The sequence below is a fragment of the Prionailurus bengalensis genome, chromosome D3 (assembly GCF_016509475.1).
Source record: "Prionailurus bengalensis isolate Pbe53 chromosome D3, Fcat_Pben_1.1_paternal_pri, whole genome shotgun sequence".
NCBI lineage: Eukaryota > Metazoa > Chordata > Mammalia > Carnivora > Felidae > Prionailurus > Prionailurus bengalensis.
In genome coordinates this window covers 69,322,086-69,349,656 of record NC_057356.1, presented here as the reverse complement: position 1 = coordinate 69,349,656, position 27,571 = coordinate 69,322,086, and the positions used below count along the sequence as shown (strand labels likewise).

Here is a 27,571-nt window from a genome sequence, read left to right as displayed (position 1 = left end):
TTTAGTATTAACATGAATGACTTTTCTTTTTCCCCTCTCCATAGGCCAAAGTTTCCTTTGTACCCCTCTGAATAGCCTGTTTTCCTACTGTGGCCTGTGCCCTGGTACAGGAGGTCAACCAGGTACCAGAAGGGAAACAGAGGACCAGGGGCCATTGTCATAGAGCCGTGTGAGGATGGGTTGAGGATAGCCCGGTCTCTCAGACTTGATAAGTGAGAATGAGATAACCCCAAATCCCACCGTCCAGAGAGAGCTACCGTGACCATCTTTCTACACCCTTCTCTCAGTCTTTAAATTGTTCAGATGCAATTGTACACTTCCGTTGGGTGTCTGACTTCAGCTCAGGTCATGATCTCGAGGTTCATGAGTTCAAGCCCTGCATCAGGCTGTCTGCTGTCAACGCAGAGTCCACTTCAGATCCTCTATCCCTGTCTCTCTGCCCCTCCCCTACTTGTGCTCTCTCAAAAATAAATAAAACATTAAAAAAAAATTTTTAAGAAGTAAATAAATAAATCATTGACTTCCTGATTGTGATTAGAGAAAAACTTCCTAAAGGCCTGCTATTCAAGAGAAACCATTTTAGATTCCTTTCTTTCTTTCTTTCTTTCTTTCTTTCAAGTTTATTTATTTATTTTGAGAGAGAGAGACAGAGCGAGCAGGGGAAGGCCAAGAGAGAGAGAGAGAGAGAGAGAGAGAGAATCCCAAGCAGGCTCCATCCTGTCAGCACCGAACCCAATGCAGGACTTGATCTCACGAACCATGAGATCATGATGGGAGCTGAAACCAAGAGTCCAACGCTTAACTGATTGAGTCACCCAGACACCCCTAGATTCCTAAGTCAACATGATTGTGTGTAAATTTTGTTTGGACCTAAAGCCTGATTTATGGCTCACCGTGTATGCATTGTACATCTGCTTTGTGAGTGTATAACCTAAAGGAAAACCATCTTGTCCTTGACACATGAATCAATGCTTCTACTCCCTGCCTGCCTGTACCATAAAAACTCTGGGATTCCTGCCTATGTGCTAATCTCTAATCTTTTGAGCTCTTACAAGATGTAAGAAGTACTTAAGTCTGTAAAAAGCATTCCTTCTCCGGATCACTTTCTTCCCTGTGAAGAGCGTGTTCCAGCCCCCATCCCCACTCCCCGCAGCTGTCCTAACTTGGTCTCGAGTAAAACTTTCTTTCCTTTAGAGATTCTAAAAGGTTTGTCCGTTTTGCATTGACAATTATATGCATTTGCAATCCTAACAACAAATTGCGAAATTGCCGAAATTGCCGGACTTTTCTAGACCTTAACCACACCTGGTTTTATCATTCTGTTTAATCGTTGCCGATCTAAAACGGACAAACTAAGTTTTAAAACGGAAGTTGAAAAAAGTCTTGCCTTTCTTTGGTTAACCAAAGATGGTTAAGAGATAACCATCATTATCTTTTTACTGTTGTGAATCAATTGTATCTCTTCTTCCATGATTTACATGATCCTGTCTTCTGCTAATTTTTCCACTGGGTGCCTGTGACATTGTGATTTATAATAAGACATATATATTTGGGGGTGCCTCAGTCAGTTAAGCGTCCGGTTCTTGGTTTTGGCTCAGGTCTGGTGATCTCACGGTTTGTGAGATCGAGCCCCATGTCAGGCTCTGTGCTGTCAGCACCAGAGTCTGCTTGGGATTCTCTCTCTCTCCTCTCCCTCTGCCGTCCCCCACACACGTGTGTTTGTACGCTCTCACTCTCTCTCTCAAAATAAATAAATAAACTTAAAAAAAAAAAGAAGAAATACATATTTGGTCTTGTTCCCAATTTCTAGCACAGTTTTTAAAAAACTTAGAATTTTAAAGCTGTGTGAGTGATCAAGGTGTCTTTTGTTATGTTAATGAGGCGTTTACCTCCGGGCCACCAAAGGTTGGGGACAATTGTGATTGGAGAGTTGGAACCTTCAGTCCCACCCTGATTCCTGGTGAGAGGAGAGGGGCTGGAGGTGGAATCGGGTCACCAATGGCTGAAGATTTAATCAACCGTGCCTACGTAATGAAGCGTCCGGAGAGCTTCTGAGTTGTTGAGCCCATGGGAATTCTGGGAGTGGCTCAGAGAGGGCATGGAAGCTCTCTGCACCCTCTTTCCACATACCTTGTCCTATGTGTCTCTTCCATCTGGCTGTTCTGGGTCCTACCCTTTTATATGAATTGGTCATCCAGTAAGTAAAATGTTGCTTTGAGCTCTGGGAATCACTCTGGCAAATTAATTGACTCCTAGGAGGGGGTCGTTGGAACCATGACGTATAGCCAGTCCATCAGAACCACAAGTAACAGCCTGGTTTTTTGACTGGCATCTGAAGGGCGGGGACAGGGGGAGGAGGCAGTTTCGGAGGACTGAACCCTGAACTTTGGCATTGGATATTATATCCAGGTAGGGAGTGTTAACATTGAGTTAAATTGTAGGACATCTATCTTGCAATCGGGGTGCAGGGGTGCTAGAGCGCCTGGCTCTGGGGTCCCAAACAGACCAAGTTCGGCCACGCCCCGCTGACCAAATCCGAAGGCAGAGAAACCAGTGGAGGTGAAACAGGAAAGGAATTCCTCTCAGTGAGACCAACATCAGGAAGACAGCAAATTAGCATCTCAAAGACCGGCTCCCACGTGTTGAAATACTTCCAGGTTTATAAAAGAATGTGGGACAAAGGTCGATGGGTACGTGCAGGGGAGGCAGTGCAGTCAGGTCAGTTGCTGTCAATTGCGGTTGGGGGGGGGGGGACGGGGGGGGGTCTTGCTGGCGTCAGGACAGCCCTTGTTGCTTGAGGGGGCAGTTTCAGTTCTCATCACAGACACTTTGTCCGCTGGGTCTTTTACCTGAGTGAAGAGATAAGCTGGGAAGAACTTCAGCAATTAGAAAGTGCAGGCTGAGGTCAAAATGGAGGTTGTTCACATCCTCTTTCAATCGGATGTCAAAGAATTGCAGGTTGGTGTGGGGAACCCCCTCCCCCTGCTGCCACGACACCCATACCGACAGGCTGAAATCGGTGACCAGAACCTTTAGCTGGCATCAGAGAAGTGGGATGCTAGTGATGTGGGAAATAAAGGCAAATGAAAAATTAAATTTCCTTGTAACTTACAGCCCATTGACAAGTCCTTGAGACAGGTAGGGTGACCTCCCTCTAGGAGCTCAGCTGCCTTGATGTCCACACTTTGCTAAGACCAAAGGCAATCTTAGCCCGATCCCCCAGGATCCTATACGTCTACTTTAACATATAAAAATTCCTTTGGAAAGTTCCTTTATCTCTACCCGCCCCAAGATATATGCTGGCAATCATAATCCGACCTTATGGCCCCCTGAAACACATCTGAAGGGTCTCATGACTGAGCTTTTGCGAAACAGTAATACATGACCTTTTCCTAACAGCAGCCAGTCCCTCAAGGTCCTGGAAACCTTGTTTCCAAAATACCTCAGAGACTTACACTGCCCCTAACCCCCCTCCCAACTTGGAAATATACAATCAGTCACAGTCACAACCCCAGTGCAGCTCTTTCTGCCCACCGGTCCTGTCCCCACGCTTTAATAAAAGCATCTTTTATTATATAAAAAAGACATCTTTTTGCACCGAAGATGTCTCAAGAACTCTTTCTTGGCCGTAGGCTCTGAACCCCAACATTTTCCACATCACTAGAGTGAGCCTGGTTCACGGAAACAGGTGGTTTGGGAAAAGAAAGAGTGAGGGATAAAGCACCCTTGACCCGGGGGTGGCCATGTGGTCACCTGCGATATGGAGGAGCTGCTGGGCTACAGTCGGTTGCTCTGTGACAGCTAAAGTGAAATTAAAAGTGTGCTGGCTCAGACTTGGATGCTAGACCTGGCTTCAATTTTGGTGGATCCGAGCTTTGGCCACTAGCCTCACAGCTGCCCACCCCCCCTACCCCACCAACGTAAAAATTGTGGGAGACAACCTCTGGTCACCCAGAAGGTAGTGGGAAGGGCAAAACCAAGAAACCATTGAAACCAGGACATGCGGTGTGAAGGAATTGTTTCATTCTGTGGCTCAGTGCCAGCTTCCTAAAGAACATTTACTACAATGGACCATAAGAATAATGAATGTGGGTTCTGTGTCGTGGCCCCAAATGCCGCAGAGTAGAGGAGCATGTTGGAATTGACTCAGGACCCACACATCACTGCTGAACAATCACAGATGGCTATACGTGGTCCAGACACACAAGACGTTACTGCCAAAAGAACAGCCACTGTCAAGTCCATTAACCTTAGAGGGGGTCCGTCCGTCTCCCCCTATACATGCTAAATCAAGTGCCAAGTCCCAATGCCAAGTGGAGTACCCCAGACAAAGCAGCTGATATGCTTTGTATGCAAGGTATGTGGGACTGTTTTATGGTGACCGGAATAGCCACCCATTGAATATGCCCGTGACCCCATGTCACGGTCATGCTGTGGGTAAAGAAGCCCCTTTTACATGGCGGCTATATAACCCTATTATTGCAAAACCGAGTAACCATACAGGAAGCCTTACTGGTGTCTCATTTCTCCTCCGGGGCCTTCCAGATGCTAATAAAAACGTTAGGTTAATTAACAAGAGAACAGGAAGAGGCTGAAGGGACAGTCAAGAGACTCTTTCCCATTAAGTGGAAATTCTTAAACTGCTGTAAGGAAAAAAGGTGAATAAAGCAAAATTTGATAGGAATGAAAAAAAGAGGAAACAGAAAGGGGAGAGTCGTGAGACCTGTCCCTTCAGGTTATTAAAAAAAAAATGGGATGAATAAATGGATATTGAATAAAATGAATGAAATGGGATGAATAAAATGGATATCCAAAGGTTGGATAGACCAAAAAATCCCCCAGGTGGTCCCACCCCCTAAACCTTAAAGGGCCCCAAACAAGTCTTTTCTATTTACCCTATTCAAGAGAATTTTGAAAAGCCAGAAGGCAGAGATTACAAAGAGAAATCTGGCCAGCAAGTTCTTGGGGTAGCAGTTTTGCTGATTAACCAATAATGATTGACAAAAGGGTAAGGGTCCCTTGATTCAAACGATGCCTCACTGGAGACCTAAACCCTTTCGCACGAAAGTGAGTACAATGGCCAGGGGTGGAGAAGTTTCCAGGACTCCTTGATACAGGAGTCCTGTGCACCGTGGTACCAAAACCAAATGGCGAAGCCCTGACTCAGGCTGTAATCACACTGAGAAAATGTAAGAAGGGAAGGGTGGCTAGGGCCATGAAATGTGGAATGGTTAAGCAGGTATGATGTAAAGAAATATGTCTCCTTTACCTGAATGTTTTATGGAAACAGATATGTCTGCCTGTCCAGGGAACACTTCCCCCACCCCGCTTTGAAAAACCAAAACCTGTTGATGAAATTCTGATGGAGGGTACAGGTGGAAACATTGGTGGAATGAAGGGAAAAGGCTGGATGAGAACTGCTGTGTCCGAACAGGCTTTATGGGAAGTGGTAACATCTCTTTCTCTTTGCATTTGGGGATGTCCGTGTCTGGCTGGGGAATGTTTCCCCTACCTAGTAATATAATTGCTTTTTAATGTTCATTTTTGAGAGAGAGAGAGAGAGAGCGCGCACCTGTGCGAGCGAGCAAGCAAGCAAGCAGGGGAAGAACAGAGAGAGAGGTGGACAGAGGATCTGACGTGGGGGCTCGACTCAGGAACCATGTGAGATCATGACCTGAGCCGAAGTCAGCTGCTGAACTGACTGAGACACCCAGGTGCCTCTCCCCTACCTGGTATTATCAAACTATAATACGCAGTTTTGTACAAAACTATACAAGAAGGCTTGCACACCTGCCCTGGTAGCAATACTAGACATGCTAAATGGGAACCTGTAAGACTGCCTGCGCGCCCACGATGTAGGGTAGAGCCAAGTGCCGGTAGGAACGAACTCCTGTGCCACAGCCCTATCTGTGCGGCGTGTAGATGGGGGCTTACAGTGAGGACCACTGGGACTTGGGTCTAGAGAATTTCCATTGGAGGAATGTTTACTACCTTTTGCTATCGGACGTCATTAACTGAAGCTACTCCTATAGATGGAAAAACGTAAAATGATCTTGCGACTTAAAATACCCACAATGTCAGAGAAACGCCCTGATGGTGATGGCAGTTGCCCAGAAAAGTTCCATAGTAACATGGAAATGGTTTACACGGGATCTCGCTGTCTGCAGGATTCAAGGGGGAGATACTCAGAAGCAGGATGTCTCGGCTCCTCTAGGACTAACTCTGGAGCCACCTGAGGAGCTTCCAGAACTAACTGCCACGTGGACAGTGCTCCGTGAACAGCTCTTGACTGAACTACAAGGAGCAGATAGTGTCTTCTGCTGGTCTTGAAGAAGGAAGGTGCCGCACCGTGGGCCGCCTACGGAGCGGGTCCTTTGGCCAGAACGATGGGCGGCCCGTAGGAACGTAGGGCCCCAGTCCCACGAGCGCCAGGAGCTGGATTCTGCCAACAACCACGTGGACTTGGAAGAGGGCCCAGGCCTCAGGTGAAGCATAGCTGTCCACCTGGCTACGGCTGCCGTATGAGACTGACCTACAGCAGAACAGCTAAACTGAGCTGATTTCTCTTTATTGTTTATTTTTTAAGTTTATGTATTTTGAGAGAGAGAGAATCCTAAGCAGCTTCTGTGCCGTCAGCACAGGGCCCAACTCAGCGCCCGATCTCACAAACCACGAGATCGTGATCTGAGCCAAAATCAAGACTCAGACACTTAACTGACTGAGCCACCCTGGTGCCCCAATTGTATTGATTTCTGACCCACGGAAGCTGAGACATGTGCATGTCATCTAAAATGCTGCATTTGTGCTCGTTGTTACCCAGCACTAGAAAACAAACAACTGGGCAAGTGCCAGCTTCCAGTATAAGGCTCCAGCTGGTAGGCTGGTTTGGGTATATGGGGTCTAGGGCTAATGGCGTTAAGGCTTTCCCGTGTGCCCCGCCCATTTTTCTGCTAGGATACTTTTCTTCCAATAAAGATGTTCTAACCTAACAAGCTCTTTACATATAAAACCCTCAAAAAATGGAACAGCTCCAAACACATGCTGTTCTCTCATGAGTGTTATCACCTTTGAGTCCTTAGAAATGCCAAGTTGCCTCAAATGGACAGTTCATTCCACGTTTCATCCAGTTGGACAGAAACTGGCTTTCCTCACGGGGAGACGTGGTTCTTAGAGACGGTTTGGCCCTTCGGTGTGGTTTCTTGCTGTTTTGGTTATCTATCATCCTTCTCTGTCCTCATTTGACATTCAAAATATATGCCTTCCTATGAAATTTCCAGAAGAACAGCTAGGTGAGAGGGAAGAAATTATACTTACCAATCTATGTAATGATAACATCATCATGGAGGTGACAGCGCATCATTTTTGCATATACTACTGGTTAGAAGCAAGTTGCAAGTTGCACGTCATGCCTACCCCAAAAGGGAAGTGATTAAACAAGGCATGAACGTGGCAGATGCCCTAGGGTCTGTCTGTCTGTCATACCACGCCTGTGATCCCCTAGCCCAGAGTTTCTCAAAGAGTACACCCGAAACACTAGTCCCACAAAAGTTAGTTAAAAAAAAAAATTGTACTTCAGTTAAACAAGTTTGCAATTGCTGCCTATTCTGTTCTCCTCTTGGAGATTTAGAATACACACAAGCATATGAAATCTACTAAGAAGTCCTGGGTATCAGGTATGATTGCATTCAACTGCAAAAAGCAGAAAACTCAAATACAGAGCTGCTTCTTCTTCTTCTTCTTCTTCTTCTTTTTTCATAAGAAGCCTGGAGAGAGGTGGTTGTGGCCTTGGTTCAGTGGACTGGTCACACCAGAGCAGATGTCGCTGAAAGTTCCTTGGTCTTCCCTCACAATTACATGATGGCTGCTGCAGTTCCAGCCATCCCATCTGTATTTACAGCAGATAGAGGAGGAGCTCTCTGTTTTGTTTACCATAAAGGCATAAGATTTCTCAGAACCCCACAGCGTCTACCTCCTAGGCTTCTTTTTATATCTCATGGGTTAGAACAAGGTCATATGCTCACCCTTATCTGGAAGAAAGACCACGGAAGTGAATATTTAACACATGTAGCATTGATAGTGAGAAATAACCAGGCAGAAGGGAGTTGGGAGAGCCTTGTGGGTAGCCAACTAATGGAATCTGCCACATGCAGCCTTAAAGAAATGTGCTTACCCTCTCCACTTGAAGTTCTAGCATCTAGCCACAGAAATACCCCTTCAAAAACACTGCTGTAGCCAAAATCTCTTGACGAAAAAAAAAAAAAAAAACAAAACAGGTAAGCTAAACTCCTCAATTTTGAGCATGAACATCTATGTGACACTCAAGTTTTCTCTGGTTCTCCCCATTCTTTTTTTAAAAATTTTTTAAAATGTTTTTATTTATTTTTAAAGAAAGAGAGAGAGAGAGCACAAGCAGGGGAGGGGCAGAGAGAGAGGGAGACACAGAATCCCAAGCAGGCTCCAGGCTCTGAGCTGTCAGCACAGAGCCCGACACGGGGCTCGAACCCACAGACCGTGAGATCATGACCTGAGCCGAGGTCGGATGCTCAACCGACTGAGCCACCCAGGCACCCCTGGTTCTCCCCATTCTTGAGAATAGCTCCTGGTCCCAACCATAAGGTGAAGAGCAGGACTCTTGGGACGCTGAAACTTATCCTGCATCAGCTGTCCACTGACATATTCTAGAATGTTTCCAGGGCAGCCAGACTTCCTCTTCCACCAGTTCTTCAACAGGGTGCAACGGAATTACGAATTCACATCGCCCGAGGCATAGCTTCCTTCCCTCTTTGAAACACAAGGACCCCAGACCCCCTAAGCCCAGCCTCCCTTCCTCTTGCGTTCAGCCAAACAAGCCTCCTCAGCCAAGAGTCACTTTGTGCCATTGTTGCTGGCAGGAAACCGAGCAGGAAATTGACCCAGAGTCCAACTGGCCGGTCTCTCATAATAACCTCTTTTCAAACTCCTCCTATCTTTCATTTCCATTTCCCACGTTCTCTCACTTCTTCTCACCCAAAATGGGTTCCAAGAAGTCTCAGGAGTCTCTTTCTTGGTTTTACATTTTCAATGAGCTCCATCGACTTCCCTTTATCCCCTCCAGTTATGGTCTCGTCTGTTGGTTGGCAATGGCACCAGTTTCTATGGAGTCATACGTAGCATGTTTTAAATGTCTGCAGCTCTCCAAGTATCATCATTGTAATGGGGCAATGTGCTCTTCTAGAATGAGAAATGGATGCAGTGTCCAGCTCTGCCCTAATTAGCGTGGGATCCTTAATACAAGGAGTGTTTGCATTAAGAAGGGTCTTGGGCAGGGGGCGCCTGATTCTCCTGCCGGTGCAGGACTCTGATGGGAATCCTCAGACAAAGGACCATTTCAAGAGGCAGCAGATTTCACTTGGGGAAACTTGACATTGTAAGAAAGTTCAGTGCTCTTAGGACTGACATTTTTGAGCATGGACGCGGGTGTCCACTATCCTCATTTTTTCAGATGGAAAAGGCAAGGCTTCTAAAGCCCATTGTTATGCTGATTGAAACCTTGTGTTCTCCTTTCTATCGCCACTCCCCATCCGTGGGAAGGATTTATTCATTCATTCATTCCTGCATTTTTGCACTCACTGACTCATTCAGGATGCTTTTATTGAATGCTGCCTATAAGCTAAGCTGTGTGCCCTGCATCTAGGACAGAAAGATGAAAATACATAGTCCTGCTCCCAAGGAATTTACAATCCAGACGGGAGACATCCCTGGTGCCAGTAACAACACAATCTAATGATGACCGTGATGTTGGGGTAGCGGGTGGCTTATAGGTGGTTTCAGCAGTTAGGCAGGGGTTATCCAACTGGGCTAAGTCCTTCCAGAAGGGTTTTGACATCATCTCAGAGCACAGATAATGTCATTGTAAATAGGGCCCTCAATGGATGACAGAGTTGACCACTGCCTCAATGGCAACAGAGAAAAAGAACAATTCTATCTAACTGAGCGTCCCTGGCCTTGGCCCTGCAAAACCTCCTATGTTCTCAATTTCACACTTTCCTGACTTTAGGTCTCACCTCCTCTTTACCTACCCCCCCCCCCCCACACACAGGGTGTGTATAATGGATTGTGGGAACAGAAGGGAAGGAATACATAGGTGTCCCAGGAAGGGGTGGGATGATTCTAGGTGGGGAGTAAAGGATGAGAAGTCACCATGTTGGTTAACAAGAAGGAGGCATTTCTGGAAGAGGGAGATGTGAAGGTAAGGGGGTCAGTGTATTCTGGAAACAGGAAGCAGTTAAGTACCATTCAAGTTCCATGTGTGGCCAGGATAGGGGAGCAGGGATGACAGGAGGGAAGGTGAAGCAGCTCACCAGGGTCTTAGGAAGGATCGAGTAAAGTCTACCATGCTTGGTCCTGTCTCAGTTCCTGAGACCCCCTCCCCCAGATAAATGCAATGCTTTCTTATTTTCCATGGATGAATCCTCAAGTATACTCACATAAATATCAAAGCTCCCCAAATATACATTTTAAAGTATTCACCAACCCGAAAAACCCATAATGGTTCATAAGGCCAACTGGCTCTTAGCAAAGCACTGAGGCACTTGATCCAAACTTTTCTGCAGGAGGCATCATGAGTTGGAAACAACTGACCCATTAGGAGGAGTGCTAATGACCCACAGTCCCTCACAGCCGCACCACGAGGACCTTGCCTCATTCAGAGTAGAAGGCCCCCTCTGCTTCCCACACAGAATTCCTACTCTCTAGGTACTGTTTCCAAGCCTTGCATGGACTTGCCTGAGTCCACATCTTACTGTGTGTTGTGGTTCCCTTAATAACAAGTTCTGAGCCTATACATTTCTGGAAAGCAGGAACCGTGTCCTAATCGCTGTGTCTCTCCCAAAGCATAACACACGGCCTGGCATACAGTAAAAGTCCAGGAAATGTTTGTCAAACTAAGCTGAACTTTGAGAGCATCACAGGAGGGCACTGGTGGGAGTACAAAGCAGCATGAGTACTATGATCAAAAGAACCACAGCCAAAGAACGATGGTAGAAAATACCAGCATAGAGATGGCCAGTTTGGCACCCTAGTGCATGCTTAAAAGGATGGAAAAGCTGACTCAAAGTTGTTACGTGCAAAAGGGCTATTCCAGGAGAACTTCAGGTAAAACTGGATCCAGGAGCTCAAACAGTAGTACCGGGATTCAGTCTCTATCTCTTGTTCTCTGGCTGAATTCATTCACAGTCTCTATGTGAGGGAAGGGATGGATGGCAGGCCGAGACTCCCGCCGTCCAGGTCTGTGTACAGTTGGAAGGAACACACACTCTCAACTCTTCCAGCAAAAGTGGTGTTGATTATCATCAACTCTGACGGCACACTTCTCGCCCTGAACCAGTCACTGTGGCTGGGGAATAAGATGCTTAGATTTTATAGCTGTAAGATAAAGATAACTTCAGGGGTGCCTGGGTGGCTCAGTCGGTTGGGTGTCCAACTTCAGCTCAGGTCATGATCTCACAGCTCATGGCTTCGCGCCCTGCGTCAGGATCTGTGCTAATGGCTCAGAGCCTGGAGCCGGCTTCGGATTCTGTGTCTCCCTCTCTCTCTGCCCCTCCCCCACTCACACTCTGTCTCTCTCTCTCTCTTTCTCTGTCAATTTCCTTTTCTGTGAAATGAAATTTTACATTAATTCTGTAAAATGAAATTTACATTAATGTCTGTGGGCCCCTCCAGCTCCAGCTCTCCCTCTTCAATCATCTCTCTTGGGTAAATTACCTCCCAAGTTCCGACCTTACGGTGACAGCACCCTGGAGACCTGTCTGCCCTAGTCCGTACCCCGGGCACAGCCATCCCCACCTCTAGGCACACGAATGTGATCCCAGGTGCCGTGACAAGCCTGAAGCCTGGACGTTTGGGTTGAGTTGGGTTGGGGGGTTTGCCCCTGGGGTTTCCCGGAAGCTGCTGCCAGTCCTGGGGGCCTTGAGGCCCAAGGAAGCATGGCTCCAAGTAGAGAATTTCCAGACTAAGGAGGTTTGCTGATGTTTGCACAAACATTGAAGCTGAGCCATTGGAAAAATGTCTGAGGTTTTCTGACTCAGGAGCAGGCTGAGTAACTGGTAAGTTGGAGGATTTCAGGGTTGATCAAGGAAGACACAGGACCACAAGGGACAGTGACACACAACAAGCCTTACTAGATGGCTCTGGGACAATGCTGAATGAGGAGGAGAGGTCATCCCAGCAAGAGACCTTCCAGAGACGGAGGCAAGAAGCGACCACCCAGAAGGGGACCAGACCATGAAAACTCCCAGGGGCAGAGAGGGTGCTTACATATCCAGATGACCTTACTCAGCAGTAAGGTGGGGGATGGCTCTGGGTGAGGGAGTTCCAGAAGGCAGCAGCGATGTGGTGGTCTTTCATAGGGTTTGTCTAACCTGTGGTGACCTGATGTTGAGTGCAGTTTCGTGGGGTATGCAAAGTAAGTAGGCCCTAAATAGCTAAAAATAGATGTATTTGGGTTATATTTTAAGCAATTGGATGTATAAAAATTTAAGTTTGGCACTGGCAGGCTTTGGGCTAACAGTCTTAGTCTGCTGTGAACAAACAACCAACTGGAAACATTTGGGGCCAATACGCTAAGGCCGTATTTGGCTCATTTACACAACAGTGAGATCCAGCTGAAAACGTCTCCTGGACCAGGATGTACTGACTAGCTAGGCCAGGCATAAAAGTCCCACTGGTTGATGTTGAAATTATCCCCAGAAAACCTAGTCCTCCGGGGATAGTGAAAGTTCTCACTGTGATTTTCTTTCAAGGAATTAAGTAAATAATAATCCTTTAAGTAGGAGTGGAACTTTATCCTTTTTAAAGCGCTGGCATATTTGATTCTTGCAATACCCTCAGAAAGAATTAGAATAGGAATGCTCCCCTCTGTCCCCCCACCCCCACCCCTACCCCCAGGCATTTCACATGTGAGGACACAGGCTCAGACAGACTTGGGGACAGAGTGCCGTAATAGCCAGGACTGAGCTCAGAACCCCTAAACTCCTGCCCACTCTGTTTTGCCAGAATGACAGGTTAGCACCCGGAAGACTGCTCATCGAGGCTGAGAGGGCAGCTCCGGACCTTTCTGCCTGGGGTTCCTGCCTTGCACAGACGGACAGATTCATCTCATGACTGTGGGCCATTTTGTCCACTGACCCGCCTTTTTTCCTGATAGAAATGAGCAATTTTACAACAGAAGTTGAAGAGAAAGTACCAGTGACGTCTTTGCTTTGTCTCATTGAAGTTCTCGGCTGGACGAGTTCTTAAGGTCAGTTAGGCACTTTACGGATGGGGACACTGAGGACCAAGAGAGGAAGTGTCCTGCCCAAGGCCATGCGACTCAGGGCCCTACAAGGCCTTTCCACGGCGGGCCACGATCCAGCCTTGAGCCCCACCCTCACTGAGCTGCTTTGGGACCTGCCTGCCAGGCCCAAGTTTTAAGATCCAAACCAGGAATGGACTGCTTGCTACCTTGGAAAGTGAGATTTTATTGTGGGATTAAGAAGCTGGTCACACTTTTTCAATCACAATCAGGACTGACACCCCAGGATTGCCGGCTCATTTAAACCAGGTGCAGGCTTTGTGACCAGTTCTCCAAGGAGCAGACACGCCCGGGCTATCCTATGACTGCCTTTCTCATTTTCCCAACCTCTTTCAAGCTTAGAAGTTTTAGGAGGCCCTCCACACTGCCAGGGGCCAGGGAGAAGCGGAGAGGCCACGGGGGTAGCAATGTGCTGCGGCATCATCCGAGCCATGCAATTGCTGACGGCCCTGGGTCTGTTCCCTTCCAATGGGAGAAAGACCAGTTTTCCTCCAGCATCAGGAGATTCTCGCAGCCAATGCGAGGCCAGACCCCAGTGACTCACCCCACAGTGTGTAGTTTCTCAAGCAGATGTTCCGGGACCACATGAAAGCTGGCAGGGTATTACTATCTGGTTTAATGTTCCTTCTTTTGTTACCATTCCTGATATAAGGGGTGTGGGGAGGGGACACTGGGGCGGGGGTTGGGGATTGAAGGAAGCATCCGTTTACAGTCCGGGGTGGAGGGGGCCCTTCTCCCAGGCAGCTCGGCCCTTGTTGGCCCTCCTGGGGTGGCAGGAGACGGCAGTGCTTCCCAGGAGCAAATCTGGGGGCTCCCCCTCTTCTTCTTGCTTTTCCATCCAGAAGGTTAATTTTACTGGAATTCATTGCAGTTCAGTGTATGGGGCCAGCAGTGGAGAGGAAGGGAACAACTCCATGGCAACTAGCTTATAAACCTTCAGGCCCCCGGCGGCCTCCTGGGGACTCCTTGACCTCTCGGGACCCTGAACATGAACCAAGTCTCACACTTCCAAACCCTGGGATGGAGACTCAGCCGGGAAATGTGGGTTAAGTCAGGAAATAGGATGGACCCTCTTTCCTCCACTTCAAGATACACTTCGTAAGTTTTTCAAATTATTTTGTATATTCTTACTAAACTTTCAGATGTTAAAAAAAAAAAAAAGAACAGGGGCGCCTGAGTGGCTCAGTTGGTTGAGCGTCTGACTTTGGCTCAGGTCACGATCTCGCGGTCCGTGAGTTCAAGCCCCGCGTCGGGCTCTGTGCTGATGGCTCAGAGCCTGGAGCCTGCTTCGGATTCTGTATCTCCCTCACTCTCTGACCCTCCCCCGCTCATGCTCTGTCTCTCTCTCTCTGTCAAAAATAAATAAAACATTAAAAAAAAAAAAAAAGAACAGTACAATGAATCTCCACATACACATCACCCAGCTTGCATAATTATCCATATTAAGCATTTCTGAAATTGGGACACATTTAGGGTCAGTAGATATGTTTAATGTACCTTTCCCCCCAACCAAAGTTATTTTTTAAATCAACAGAGGTGTTTGACAGCTGGTCAAGGACGAAGGAGTTGATGCAAATGGACGGGGAAGGAAGTCAACGGGGAAACAACCTTGCCCTTGAGCAAGTTTCCTTATACTATTAACCACCTTTTTGCTATTTTCTTCCCATTGGCTTTGGGCTTTGAAGGGTTTTTCCTACTAAATGCCATTTATTATTGTGTTCCCCGGTTTCAAAATAATTAAAAACGAATTGCAACATATACACAAATGTTCATAGCAATAGTGTGCACAATAGCCAGAAGCATAGTAACAACCCAAATGTCTGCTGACAGACGAATGGATAAAGGAAATGTGGTGAAGTCATGCAATGGAAGAGGCTTAGAAAGGAAGGCCATTCTGACACATGCTAGAACAGAGATGAACCTCATTTAGAGAGAAACAAGCCAGACACAAAAGGAAATACATTGCATGATTCCACTTATGTGAGGTTTCCAGTATAGTTAAGTTCGTAGAGACAGAGGTGGGGTAGGGGTCCCTAGGGGCTGGGGGCAGCGGAGGATGGGGAGTTACTGGGTACAGAATTTCTGGTTGGGGTCACGAAAATATTCTGGAAATGGATAACGATGATCGCTATACAACATTGTGAATGTACTTAATGCTACTAAATATCCACTTAAAAATGGTAAATTTTATGTTCTGTGTGTTTTATCACAATACATTTCTTTTTTTTTAATTTTTTTTAATGTTTATTCATTTTTTGAGAGACAGAGAGAGACAGAGCATGAGTTGGGGAGGGGCAGAGAGAGAGGGAGACACAGAATCCGAAGCAAGTTCCAGGCTTTGAACTGACAGTGCAGAGCCGGACGCAGGGCTCAAACCCAACCGTGAGATCATGACCTGAGCCGAAGTCGGACGCTTAACCGACTGAGCCACGCAGGCGCCCCAATAGATTTCCTTTTTTTTTGTTTTTAAAGGCAAACTTATGGGGTGCCTGGGTGGCTCAGTCTGTTAAGCGTCCGACTTCGGCTCAGGTCATGATCTCACGGTCCGTGAGTTCAAGCCCCTCGCCGTTGCACTCTGTGCTGACAGCTCAGAGCCTGGAGGCTGTTTCAGATTCTGTGTCTCCCTCTCTCTCTGCCCCTACCCCTCTCACGCTCTGTCTCTGTCTCTGAAAAATGAATAAACCTTTAAAAAATTAAAATAAAAAAAGGGAAAATTATGAAGGATTTCTAAGTGGCGACAGCAGAGCATTAAACCAAATGTGGGCCTTTCTGAGCACGTGACTGTGTGACCGCCCGGGTCAGATGCCCGGGAAGCCACTCTGACAGACTGGCACTGGAGACACAGAGGCAGATAGAACTGGGGTCTGCTGGCCAGGAGCGTGGGCAGCCCCAGACCCCGAGACTCCTCACTCTGACACTGGTGGCTGGAAGAGCTCCTGATGGGCATGTCCTAACTTGGGTTCGAGGCCTGGTTCCATCTCCTGTTCTAGGTCTTGTCCTTCCCTGCAGTGAAGGTCATCATGTTCAGCTGGCTTAACTTCCTCCCCGTTGATGCAAGAATCAAATGAGAAAATGCCACGTCCTGGTCCCTACGAGAGCATCAGGGTGGTGCAAATAGAAGCCATTGCGATCAGAGTGCAAATGGCACAGGGAGATGTTCCCTGGTGCCCCTGCCCTTTGCAAGGTGACAGCCGCTCTGGGCTGAGAGTGTTGGCGGTAGGAGAGTCAGAAGCAGAAACACTGATAAGGAGCAGCGATCACGGGATCAGCCCACGCCTCACCCCCTTCCCAGGAAGAGGGTCTGGAGTTTCTCATTCTGGAATTACCCATGGTAAGGAAGAGCCTCTTGACTTCCAGACTTTTGTTTTCAGTCTCTGCTTGTAAACAGAGATGTCAGCTCTGTGGGCTGTCACAGCTCTGCCCAGACTGCTGTTCGACCAGCCTTCCTCAAGGTGCCTAGCATGGGACAGGTTGCTGGCCGTTCCCTTTCAGCAATGGCCCTGAGAAAGCTTAGAGCCACTTTTGTGGCCCCTCCTCCAGCTGCAGGGGCCGATCCCTCTTGGCTTTCAATTTCTTTTTCTTCCTTTCATTGTCCCTGGACCTTCTGGGGTGTGTATAGACACTCCTTGAGAAACTGTCAGGAAATATCACTATGTAAATAAAAACAAAAAACAGAGGCGCCTGGGTGGCTCAGTGGGTTAAGCGTCCGACTTCAGCTCAGGTCATGATCTCGCGGTCCGTGAGTTCGAGCCCCGCGTTAGGCTCTGTGCTGACAGCTCAGAGCCTGGAGCCTGTTTCCGATTCTGTGTCTCCCTCTCTCTCTGTCCCTCCCCCGTTCATGCTCTGTCTCTCCCTGTCTCAAAAATAAACAAACGTTAAAAAATTTGTTTTAAATAAATAAATAAATAAAAATAAAAACAAAAAACAAGGACAATGATAGCTCTTGTCCTAACTAAATGTAGAAATAGGTAAATTCCTAACAGACCATAGCCTTTGCTCATGTGACAGTGACATGCACATCACTGTCATCAAATAACTTTAATCTAATCACGTGCGTGGCTTTTGAGCCCTGGTTTCTCCTTGTGTCAAGCAGGGATAATGTTTACTACTTGCTCGAGGTGTTGTAGAGACCAAATGAAATTTGCTTTAGAAAATCCAAAAACCCCAGGCAGGTGAAACTCACAAAGATGGACCCTGACAGCATATTGGGCACAGAGATCCCCTGAGTGTTGCTTATGCCACCCCACAGGACTGAAGGTTAATGGCTGAATGGATGCAGCAAGTCAGGAGGGCTCTCAGCAAAGCTACATTCTACTCCAGAATATTCTAAGTCTGTTTTCCTTCTAGATCTTCCAGCAAGATGTTTGTCCTATGGTTTTGAGCACCTGGCCCCCTGGTTTGAGAAGCCCTGCCTTCAAATCACATCAGGATTGAGAGCCGCTGTCACACTGCCTGTGTTGGAATTGACTTTAAAATACTTTGGTGTAGGGGAGCCTGGGTGGCCCAGTTGGTTAAGTGTCTGACTCTTAATTTCAGCTGAAGTCACGATCTCACAGTTCATGGGTTCGGGCCCCGCGTCGGGCTCTGCGCTGACAGCTCAGAGCCTGGAGCCTGCTTCGGGTTCTGTGTCTCCCTCTCTCTCTGGCCCACCCCCCCACTCATGCTCTGTCTCTCTGTCTCTCGAAAATGAATAAACTTTAAAAATAAAACAAAAAAAACCTTTGCTATAAACAGTATGGTGTATGTATGTGAAAATTAAGTTATATATGTATTTGCTTAGAATAGGTAATAGATTCACATGGTTAAAAATCAAAATGGTAGGGGCACCTGGGTGGCTCAGTTGATTGAATGTCTGACTCTTGATATCAGCTCAGGTCATGATCAAGGTCATGGGATTAAGTCCCAAGACGGGCTCTTTGAGGAGCATAGAGCCTGCTTAAGATTCTTTCCAGGGGCACCCGGGTAGCTCAGCCGGTTAAGTGTCTGACTCTTAATTTCAGCTCAGGTCCTGATCTCACAGTTCATGGGTTCAAACCCCAATGCCAGGCTCTGCACTGACACAGAGGAGCCTGCGTAGGATTCTCTCTCTCCTCTCTTTCTGCCCCTCCCATGGATATACACATACTCTCTGTCAAAATAAATAAGTAAATATTAAAAAAAAAAAAAAGAGTCTCTCTCTCTCTCTCTCTCCCTCTGCCCCTCTTTCCTGCTGGCACCACTCTCCCCACCCACGCCCCCCCCCAAAAAAATCAAAACACATTATAGTAAGAAGTTTATCTTCCACTCCTATCCTATTGGCTGCATTTCCAATCCCATTTCCCACCCCTACCTCTAGAGGTAACTCATTCGTGTCTGGTGTTTCATTAACTCTTTTTCTGCTCTACCTCCATGTACACAAAACGTGGGCTACTAATGCCTCATACATCTGCACCTTGCTGCTTGCACTGAATCCTCCGTCCTGGAAGTTTCGCTTCACCAATTCCCAGACAGCGTCCTTATTTTTTTTTATTTCAGCAGCAGAGGGGTTCGTTACACAATGGGGCCAAACTTTATGAAAACAGTCCCGTGCTGGTGGGTGTTTTGGTTGTTTCCAGGTGTAAGCAAGATTCAGATACCTTTGGCAAATGAAGAGGCTCAATCGTTAACGCATGAGATGTTAGAAATAAGTTTTAACTCTTCCTTGGGTAATTGAGCGTTGCTCAGTGTGGTTAGCTAGAAAGACGTTAGGGCATCCGCCACCCTTGCAAGACCAGGCTTGGCCCCTCTGGAATACAGCCTGGGTGTTGAGTTCCACCTGGTCCTGGGTTTCCCCACTTCACGGAGGGCTCTGTTGCCGGACTCATGGAACGTCGGCCGATTCCACCATCCTGGACTTTACAAGAACAGGTTACATAGACTTCTTTGATGCAGGCTTGCTCCTGGCAGAATTTGGTGGAAGACTTGCTTTTGTTGGAACACGCCATCACATGGAGAAGTTGGAGGAACGGGTTGAATGACCTCTATCTTTTCCCCTTTCCTGGAGTTCACTGAGAGAACATGACAGATGCTAGCAAAGCGACCAAATTAGCTTCAGCCATTCCCAACAGTCATGGAGTCATGTCTTGCCCAAGAGTCAGAGTGCAAGTTAAAAATCAAATAAAAATTACCCTTGAAAATCCCTTAAACATTCCCAAAATGACCTCCCACGTGGTTTTGTGTATATAGCCCTTAATGAGTTCCTGTATTTGTTAGTCAAGAACGCTCTAGGACCCTTAGTTTATCCTTTCCTTTCCTCTTCAAGGACCTTGGCAAAAACCGTCATCCACCTACCTGGTCACACGCAGACAGGTTACGCTTTCTCTGCCACTGCTCAGAAACCACATAAAATGGCCCACGTGTTGATCCCGTGGGTCTGGCTGGCTCTGTTCCAGGCCGGACCACCTTCATCACTGCGCACCACGGCCACCCACGAGCAGGGAGGCCTACAGGGTTAGGGTATAAGGCCCAGCAGTTACGTGGCACAAATTCTGTGCCTTCCTTGCAGATTGGCAGGGACTCTCCAGGGACCTAGATACTAAAACCGAAACAAAGACAACCGAATGGGACCTCCGGAGCTGGGAATGGGGAAAGAAAGCCAACGCTCTTTTTTTTTTTAAAGAATAACTCTGCGAGAAGTAAAATTAAAAAAAAAAAAAATAAAGGTAAGGGACAGTTTCAAAGGTATGGCCATCTTTTAATATTCTAAAAATTCTAAAATGATGTGTGGGGAACATAGAGTTTCAAGGAAAAACTGCTAATGTAATGGCACAGTGTTAAAGAAGACAAAAACCCACAACGGATCACGCAGTGTTTTATGTTCACTGACTTTAGCTAACCAAGACGCTCACCTAAGAGAGAACACACCGAAACGGTTGTTACAATGATCGGATTACACGTAAGCAGGTTTCTTTCTCTTTTCTGTGCTTTCCAGTTTTCTGGGTCCAGTTCTATTGTTCTGGTAGTTACAAAAAACTATAAAAGCATGAAAGGTACGCGAACGAGTTAGACAAAAGATATAAAGAATAACGATGGCTGAATCAAAATTACTTAAAGGTACCACTGGACTTGTTAAAAGTTTTTGCTGAGGGGTGCCTGGGCAGCTCAGTCGGTTAAACGTCTTGATTTCAGCTCCGGTCATGATCTCACGGTGTGTGAGTTCGAGTCCCGCACGTCTCAGTCTCTGAGCTGACAGGGTGGAGCCTGCTTGGGATTCTCTCTCCCTTTCTCTCTCTCCCTCTCTCTCCCTCTCTCTCTCTGCCCCTCCCCCATGCTCTCTCTCTCTCTCTCTCTCTCAAAATAAATAAACTTAAAAAAAGTAAATTTTTTGCTGAGTCTCTGTTCCAAATGCAGAGAGAGGGGGTGGGGCAGGGATCTTAGCCCTTTATATTCAAGCCAATGCATTGGAAGGAAACTAAAAGGGCCCAGACTGCTGCCTCTTGGGCAGAAGGCTTGCCAACAGCTCCTGGTGGCCCAAGGCACAGGAAACGGGCAGAGCTGGGGGCAGACAGCCAGCAGGCATTCCACACGTGGGTGTTTCCTCCACCATCTGAACAGGGAAGGAGCTTGCACTTCAGCCGCTCCTCGGCCCCTTGGCAGTTTCCAGACCATGAGGCCCTGGCACCGGCAGCAGGGAGTCAGGAAGCCCCCAGGAAGTGCCAAGACTGGCTCTGGCCCCCGGCAGCTTGGCAGGGTGCTATCCTGGGGTCAGGCTCAAGTTTCTGGGAAAGTGCCTAGAACTGCAGGTCTGTGGTTTTTCTCAGTAGAAAGCCCACGCTTCCCTTCTGAGTATGGGAAGCCGAACGCGGCTGGCTGTGGGAGCAAGCATCTTCCTGAGGACTGGGGGCCGGAATACCCTGGGTCCCCTCCGTGACATTGCCGGTGGCCTCTCTCCGGTCTCCTGTGCTCAATAGAAACCGGGGTTGAAAACCGTGGAGCCCGGTCCAGCCTGGTTCCTACCTAAATGGGAAGCCATGGCACGAAGTGAAAATCTTCACAGGTTCCCGAAAGCCTGCCATGTGCCAGACTTTGCAAGGTTCAAGAACCTTGCAATTACACTTTGCAAGGTTCTAGGCTAATGGGAGAGAGGAAATGTCTACACGGGACGTCACGTGGATGTACTAAGTATCCTCAAAGGGGGGGCCTCTTCCAGCCTCTTTAATTGAATTGCAATCACATCAAGATTTTGAATAAGTCTCTCTTTCAGGTCACTTTCCCCAGTTGCAAACCTCCCAGTACAGTTCCATGCTTTTTCTAGGAACTTCAAGGAGACTTCATTTATTTAAAATTTTTTTTTAATGTTTATTTATTTTTGACAGAGACAGAGACAGAATGCGAGTGGGTTAAGGGCAGAGAGAGAGGGAGGCACAGAATCCGAAGCAGGCTCCAGGCTCTGGGCTGTCAGCACAGAGCCCGACGTGGGGCTCGAACTCACGAGCTGTGAGATCATGACCTGAGTCGAAGTCGGACGCTCAACCGACTGAGCCACCCAGGCGCCTCTGCTTTGTCTATTTTTAAACTAATATACACTGCAATACCCCCAGGAGGATGAATTAGGCTTCCAAACAGTGAGACAGGAAGGAGTGCCGGTGACAAATATTCTGGGTCAGAAAGCACGTGACTGGAGCTAACAGAGATGAAGATGGGTGGATGTGCAGAAAAAACCATTGAGCTCACTCGGCAAATGGGAAGCTCGAGAAGGTGAAGACAGCCAGGCGGCCACAGCCTTTCAGAAACTCTTTTTAAGCTGTTCTGGATTAATTAACAACTGTTTGGGGGCATTTCCAGAAACTGTCCAGAGGTCAAGCAAGTGTGAACCCAGCCACGACTGTGTCTTCACCACTACTTGGGACTGAGCAGGGTTTCTGCCTGCAAATTGCCCTTAACTTGTGCAGAGGCTGCCTTTCAACCACAAGGCAACTGGCCAGCCCTGTCTGGGGGCTATTTTCTGACCCATCCAGAAGCAAAATAGCTGTGTATTGCTCAGAGGGGGTGTAACTTCTTGATCTAATAAGCTGATTGGTAGGACTTTCCTTCCCTCTCTCCTCTACCTCCCCATGTCCCTGACCCCTACACTTCTGTCTGGCTACCAGCACAGACAGCCTCAAAGTCGTGCAGAAAGGTCGCATCTCAGGCTGACATCTTTTAAATGTTATATGACTTAAAACTTCACAGCTTCACATGATGGGGTGCCCGGTTGGCTCAGTCGGAATTGCATGCAGCTCTTGATCTCAGGGTCATGAGTTCGAGTGCCACGTTGGGTGTTTTATGGAAACGGATTACCATATGATCCAGCAATTCCACTTCTGGGTATAGGCCTTAAAGAATTGAAAGCAAGATCTCAAAGAGATATGTGTACACCCACGTTCATAGCATTATTCATAGCGGCCAAAACGTGGCAACTACCCCAATGTCCTGGACGGATGAATGGGTAAACAAAACGTGGTCTATCCATTCAACATCATCTTATTCCATCTTAAAAGGGAATAAAATTTGGACTGGTGTTACAACTTGGGCAACCTTCGAAAATATGCTCAGTGAGGGGCGCCAGGGTGGCTCAGTCAGTTGAGCGCCTGCCTCAGCTCAGGTCATGATCTCACGGTTCGTGACTTTGACCCCCACATCGGGCTCACTGCTGTCAATGCTGAGCCTGCTTTGGATCCTCTGTCCCCCTCTGTCTCTGCTCCTCCCCTGCTCATTTTCTCTCTCACTCGCTCATAAACAAATAAACATAAAGAAAGATGTCTTTGTTTTTAAAAGAAAATACGCTCAGTGAAATAAGCCAGACACAAAAGGACCACCATGGTATGATTCCACTTAAACGCGGTACCTGGAGAGGTCAAATTCATGGAGACAGAAAATAGGACGGTGGCTACCGTGGCCTGGGAGATGTTATTGTTTAACGCATACGGAATTTCTGTTTGGGGATTTTAATGCATTTTTATGCATTTTAATGCATACAGAACTTCTGTTCTGGAGAAGGATGGTTACACAACAATGCGAATGCACTTAACGCTGCTTGAACTGCGCACTTAGAAATGGCTAAGTGGATCAATTTTATGTTATGTATATTTTACCACAATAAAAAAAAAAACGTTGAAAAACAAATAATGAAAGAAAAATGCACAGACCTCTTGGGAACAGTGAATTATAAAATATTTAAACAATGTAGAAAACTCCCCCTTGATCACTCTGCACTCCAGTCGACGTTACCGCTGTTTGAGGTGTCTCTCCCTCCACACAGATTATGTGCATTTTCAGTGGTGTACAGAACCCTATGAATGAACATATTTCTGGGTTTTGTGTAATTTTTGCATAATTATCGTCACGTTCGGCATTGTGTCCAATCAAATTAAATTCCACTCTTCTTCGACATTTATCTTGTTTTATCATGGGACTTTCTCACCATTTTTTCCTCTCTCTCCTGGTTTCCCCATTTCTTAAACCTCATTTCCTCCTTGCCTGACAATTCTGGACCCAAAGAATCTCCCCTTTCTTTAATTCCTAACCATTTAGAGGCACAAAGAAATTTGGAGAGTCTTTGGTGTGGTCTCAAAGTAGCACATGACCGTTCTCACCCCCACACTGTACCTCATTCGACCTGTCTTGTCTCCGAGTGGATCATTGATCCCCTCATTCATGAGCTTCCCGGGCATTTCCCAGCACTAACAGGTACTGAGAAAGCGGTAAAAAACAAAGAATAAAACAATCAAAACAGAAAATTCTTGATTCGTACTTTTCTGGTCCATTTCTGAGGCCTGTCAGACGCTCAGAGGCCCTTGGCAGAGAAGGACATAAATAAATGTCTGCTTTGCTTCTCTATTTTGCACCTTGTGGTAGCACATGTGTGTTTTTTTAATTTCATTCCCATGTTTGGAAAATCCGTGAGCCTGCACCACACTCCACTTGTGGACCACACGGTGATCCCTTTCCTGGGGGAGCGGCTCCCAGGATACAGGTCCTCACAAACCTGATGCCTGTCTTCAGCAAGCCCCCCGTGGGAAAGAGTCCTTCCAAGAAGATGATTTGAAGATAATCCAAACTACAGCTCAGCAGCGGGGGGGGGGGGGGGGGGGGGGGGGGGGGGGGGGGGGGCAGGGTTTTTTGGGAAAGGGTCTTTACGGGAGGCTCCCGGGCCTGCCCGCGAAGGCAGAGCAGGCAAGGCTCTGGAACTCTACCTGGTGGCTACTTGCAAAACGAAAGTTGCGGGTTCTAATGTCATTTTCCAGCAAAAAGACAAACGGGTTTTCTCACGCGTCCTCCTGGAAACCTCTAGAGCCTCTCCCCAGCTGGGTCATTGAACACTAACATGATAGAGGTTGGGTTCAACATTGATCATGGGGCTCTGGAGAGAACAAGGTGCCAGGACTAGCGCTGGTGAGAATTTGGTGAGAATTTTTTTGCTTTTTAAGCTAGTTCTCTGAGGCACAACAATCTGATGGCTTTCCCCGCCACCCTCCCACCCCACCCATTTATAACTATATTGAGGTATAATCAACATACAATAAACTGTGCATATTTTTTTAAGTTTATCTTTTATGTTTTCAAAAGGCATGTCCTTTCTGATGATTTTTTTTTAAGTTTATTTACTTATTTTGAGATGGGGGAGGGGCAGAGAGAGAAGGAGAGAGAGAGAATCCCAAGCAGACCCTGCACTGTCAACACAGAGCCCGATGCAGGGCTCGAACCCATGAACTGTGAGATCATGACCTGGGCCAAAATCAACAGTCTGTCACTTAACCGACCGAGCCACCCAGGCGCCCCTATTTATTTATTTTGAATTAGAGAACACATGAGCAGGGGAGGGGCAGAGAGAGAGAGAATCCCAAGCTGGCTATCAACTCCCAATCCATGCTATCAACTCAGAGCTGGACTCTCATGAACCATGAAATCATGACCTGAGCCAAAACCAAGAGTTGGGCACTTAATGGACTGAGTCACCAAGGCGCCCCTAAACTGTGCCTATTTAAAGTGTCCTATCTGGGGGCGCCTGGGTGGCTCAGTTGGTTGAGTATCCAACTTCAGCTCAGGTCACGATCTCACGGTCCGTGAGTTCGAGCCCCGCGTCCGGCTCTGGGTTGATGGCCCAGAGCCTGGAGCCTGCTTCCAATTCTGTGTCTCCCTCTCTCTCTGCTCCTCCCCCGTTCATGCTCTGTCTCTCTCTGTCTCGAAAATAAATAAACGTTTAAAAAAATTTAAAAAAAAATAAATAAAGTGTCCTATCTGATATGTCCTGATACATACAACATATATACCAATAAACCATCCCTTAATCAAGATCATGAACATTTCCATCACCCCTAAAAACTTGCTATTGCCCTTTGGGATCCTTCTGTCCCTCTCCACCCCCACCTCCACCCCCACCCCGAGGCACCCACTGATCTGCTCTTCATCAGATTAGTTTGCATTTTCTAGAGTTTCATACAAACAGAATTGTACAGGATATACTTTTTTTGGTCTGGCCTCTTTCGCCTCAGCATGATGATTTTGAGACTCATTCATGCTGCCGCACGTATCAATGGCTCGTTCATTCCTTTTCGTTGCTTCCAGGTTGAAGCTGTTACCCACAAGGCCGCAAGGAACATTTGTGTACTAGGTTTTGTGGGGACCTGTTTGCCTTTCCCCTCGGGTAATACTTAGGAGTAGAATGGCGGAGTCATAGTAATGGTTTTTTAAACAGAGCCCTGGGGCTTCTGCTCTGGTACAGGGGGGCGGGGGTGTGGGAACAGAGGCCCAGTCCCCCATTTCAAATGCTCCAAGGGTATCTGCACACAGTCAGCTTCCTCCAACAGCCTTCCTTCAAAGATGTGTTGCCAGAGCCATGAGGAAGAAGTTTGAAAATCTAGCTCTCCTTTTAACTATGTTTTAGGTATTATTATTTACTCCATTAATGTGTAGATGAAGAAACCGAAGCGGTAACAAGCACATGGCCAAGGTGCCACTAAAGTCTTCGTACTTACTTTCCTGGGCCTGGGATTCCAGACCAGTGATTACATCCGCTTCCAATTCATGACTTCCACCTCCCTGGGGACAGTGGACGCTGCTAGAAATATCAGGTTAGCATCAGATAGAATCATAACCCAAATATGTGAACATCTCCCTTTAGAAGCCTGCGAAGCCCAGACACAGCAGACAATTTCCACCAAGGGTCCAGGAAGCATTACTAAGGGGACTTTCCACAGCTGCGGCGTGTTCTTCCAGAGAGTTACTCTCAGAGGCCCTCCAGCCCATCTGAGCCAGACAAAGCTGGAGGGGGAGGGTTTATTACGCCTGTGTGTCTTCCATACTCCAGGAAGTGGGGAGAGGAGAGACTTCTGTAGGGGCCCATCCTCAGCTCACTACTCCTGCAAGGAAAGTGCACACACCAGCACACTCCAGGCCACACCAGCCTAGCAGAGCAGGTACCCCGTGCAAAGGCCGGGGGCTGAGCTAGGTCATCTCTGTCTGCCCAGCTGTTTGGGATGAGTTACACGCACTGTGGCGTCCTCTGGTCCCAGCTCTCATGGGGTTTACGGACAAGGTGGGAGAGGGAGGCCGGATCACACGGAGCCTCACAGGCTCGGATTTGATCTCCAGAGCAAAAGGAGGCCACAGAGGGGTTTCCGTAAGAAAGGCCTGGTCGTGTTTCAACAAACTGAACACACCTGGGCTTCAGGAAGAACAGTGATAATCCATTCTTCAAGAGCTGCCTCTAGTGAAAATAGACCCAACCAGGTTAAGTATGGAACAAAGGCACAAGCGATTCGATACGCGAGCCAAGAGAGTAACATGGTTAATTCGATTAGAGGATTCAGAGAAGGCTTACTGGAGGAGGGGGCCTTTAAGGTGGACTTTGAAGGGCATGGTGGGTTTGGATGGGCGAAGGGGAGGAAGGAAGGCTTGGATGCCTGGAAGTGGAAGGCCAGCCTCAGGAATAGGTGGCCCAGCAGAGTGCCCCCCACCACCACCCCCGGGGTGGGGGGGAGGCAGGAGAAACCGGTTAGGACAGAACCTCACAGTGTATTTAACAGCACGCTGAGGGACTGTGGCTTTTCGTGGAGGGAGAAGTAGGCTCAAAGGTGAACCTTGCTCATGCCTCCAGCAGGGATCTGGTGCCAGGCCAGGCGCCCAGATAACATCAGAGCATTACTTCTCACTGGGGGCTCCAGAAAGCTAAGCCTCGCTAACTTCTCACATGCAGGTCTTACTTGGGGTCGTCTCTGAGGAACTGAGGGCCACTCAGCTGCA

At 47.5% G+C, this 27,571-nt stretch overlaps 1 long non-coding RNA gene across 1 annotated transcript; it reads left to right on the top strand.

Annotated features, from left to right (window-relative positions):
* The first annotated feature begins 14,066 nt into the window (after positions 1-14,066).
* Positions 14,067-17,883, top strand: LOC122470053. Its single transcript, XR_006293806.1, has 3 exons — positions 14,067-14,428; positions 16,321-16,661; positions 17,678-17,883. It is a non-coding gene; the product is annotated as an uncharacterized LOC122470053 (long non-coding RNA).
* The last annotated feature ends 9,688 nt before the right edge of the window (positions 17,884-27,571 follow it).